The sequence below is a fragment of the Papio anubis genome, chromosome 13 (assembly GCF_008728515.1).
Source record: "Papio anubis isolate 15944 chromosome 13, Panubis1.0, whole genome shotgun sequence".
Taxonomy (NCBI): Eukaryota; Metazoa; Chordata; class Mammalia; order Primates; family Cercopithecidae; genus Papio; species Papio anubis.
The window spans coordinates 2,376,514-2,379,291 of record NC_044988.1 but is presented as its reverse complement, the minus strand read 5'-3'; the positions used below and the strand labels follow the sequence as shown (position 1 = coordinate 2,379,291).

The window sequence follows — 2,778 nt, the reverse complement described above, 5'->3', positions numbered from 1 at the left end:
ACACCCAGACACTGCGAGTGCTGCCAGCACATGCTGCAAGAGTCCTGAGGGACCACAATCCTGAAGACATTGAATGGTGGGTGCAGGGCCTCATGGCATGTTCCCCAGCTCCTCTCATTGGCTCTGCTCCAGGTGGTGAAGGGGGATAACGTTTCTATCAATTCTTCCATTATTGACTAGCAGGAAATGAGCGGAGCCCAGAAGCAGGGCCTGTTACCCAGCCTGCCTAACAAGGGAGAACTTGTAGGCTTTGTGGACAGAAAGATCTGGGAGTCCATATCTATCACCCACTAACTTACTGAGACATTGGTAAAATCAGTTTTCTTTTCTGAACATCCCGACTTTGACCATGGGGTGTCTGGCCCCAGTGTGGATGTTTGCTCCTCTCCCATGAGACTCCTCCCTTTTCAGAGTCAAATGAATGAACAGAGGATGTTAAAAGTAGGGTCTCTGATGCCTCTGCCAGAGGGGCTCCAGGCTCCTGGCTGGTGCCTGTGATCTCATTCTTACCTCATTAAGAGTAGTAATGAAAAACATGCTCAGTGCTGACAGTGTGCTTGGGGATGTTGTTGTAGGCACTCTGCTTAATTTAATTCATTTAATTTTCACAATAGCCTTGATTTTACTTCCAGACTGGATGAGCAGTGAGCCAGAGAAGACATGAAGCCACTGAGACCCCAGGCTTTTTCTATTTCCACAGCCAGTATGAACTACTCTCACTACGACAACACCGGGGATAAATGCTTCCACCAGGAACAGAAATGGTTCCAGGGGGCTAGAGACTGTGACAGTCGCCGGCCACTGTGCCATTCTCAGCACTTCGGGGCCGACAGAACAAAGGAGCTAATAGGGGTCCCAGTGGCCGTGAGGGAACGAAGTTGCTGCTACCCGATGGAAGAGAGGAAGGTCTCCGGTGCCCAGATTCCCCATGGGGGAGTTGCTAGCCTGCTGCATCCAGGATAAAAGCGAAGAAAGGATCACACAAACCGCAGGCAGGAGGGACCCCCCAAAGGGAGCAATCGCTGAGGAATGGAGAGTCCAGCAGCTGCGGTGCTCGCTGGAGGCCCAGGAGCAGCATGGGGCACTGGCTTCAACTAGGGTTGATGTCTTGAGTGAAATGAGAGCGTATTTTGGCACCGTGATAGTGTGTTGGCGTGCGAGCATAGAAAGAAGGAGTGTGTGACCCAGCAGTCACAGAAATGAAACCTGAAGGCCTGAGCATGGGCTTCTTCATTGTCCTTCTGTGACATTCTCTATGCAGGGCCTAGAAAGCTGCAGCCACTCCCAGGCTCCCTGTGAGCTGAGCTCCCAGCGTGGTGCAGCATCACCCTGAGGGTTCTGTCTTGCAGCCTGGTGTCCTCTCCCAATGGGGCTTCTGATTGTGGCTGAGGTCGCATGACACTGGCGTCTGGCGTTGCTCCTGAAATCCTGACTTAAAGCCACACGTGCCTTTCTGCTTAGAGGAGCCAGCCTTGCTCCTGCATTTAGCATCTGAGCCAGTGTGTTTTATTATAAGCATTAGAGACATGACTTCTAAACTTACAGGTGAATGTGTACCTTTTTATAACTACATAACTTTAAAATTTATTTTTGATAACAATTTAGTTGTTTTTCTTTTTTTTAAGGTGCATGAGTACATGAGCATCTCATTTCACAATGACCTTTGCCCAAAGTAGTCTTGGTTGGACATTTACAATCTAAATACAGTTTCATAGATATTTACATCAACTTGAGTTATAAATTGAGAGAAATACACTACACAAAAATTAAAGCTGATTTCAAATCTTTAAAATGAAGATATGGAAACTCCCAAATATATACTAGAATGCATTTGAAATGCTTTATTTAGAGTTTATTAGTCACTAAATCTAAAAGATGACAGAAAGTACTCACATTTAATAAGCAAAAAATATTGAACTGAATCAACAAGTAAGATGGGACATTAGAACCTAAATGTTTTCATTTAATGTTGGTGAATATTAAGTATACTATATCCATGTTTAGATACTTTTAAGTCATGTTTTCCAAGTTCTGAGAAAACTATAAAACAGCAGACAACATTTCCTGTGTATCTGCTTTGGCACAGAAGAGTTCATAATTTTTTTTCATTTTAAATTGAACGAGAAATGATATATTTCAGTGAAAATCCCAGCTCAAGGGGGCTCTTCTGAGAACTGCAGAAAACAGCTCTGGGCTCCTCCCTCCAGGCACCCGCCCACCTTACCTCTCCCCGCACAACAACTGGATCCAAATGGTGTGCACACCACAGTCCCAGGATTCCCTGGCTTGTTTGTAAATCTATCGGCTGAGGTAGCTTTTTTGTTTGTTCATTTGTTTATAAATATATCAAAAACTGATCCCACAAACAGAAAAACAAGACTCCAACTGACTTCTACATTACCGTTGAATTTCTTTTCTAAATGTCTTCATCTGCTGTTCATTCTTTTTTTACACAGTGAGTCACTTGTTTTCTGAAACCAGGCATGTTGTTTTTAGTTTTTATCACTGGATATTTGATTTTTCCATTTAGTCCTCAGTGAGGTGCGAAATGTCACTTCGTAGATTCTACCTAAACACTGTTTGGAACCTGGTGTATCAAAATAGCGGTTCCATTCTGTAAGACGAAACAACAGATCATGACAAAGCATTTTCACATACAGCTTACTTCCAGTTTTTATCGCTGTATATTCCATTTTTTCTAGAAGGCCACAATGGGCTCAGAAATGTCACTGTAGATTCTATAAGAAGAGTGTTTGGAACCTGGTGAATCAAAACACA

At 43.9% G+C, this 2,778-nt stretch overlaps 1 long non-coding RNA gene across 1 annotated transcript; it reads left to right on the top strand.

Annotated features, from left to right (window-relative positions):
- LOC103878566 lies at positions 1-1,600 on the top strand. Its single transcript, XR_004177776.1, has 2 exons — positions 1-76; positions 633-1,600. It is a non-coding gene; the product is annotated as an uncharacterized LOC103878566 (long non-coding RNA).
- The last annotated feature ends 1,178 nt before the right edge of the window (positions 1,601-2,778 follow it).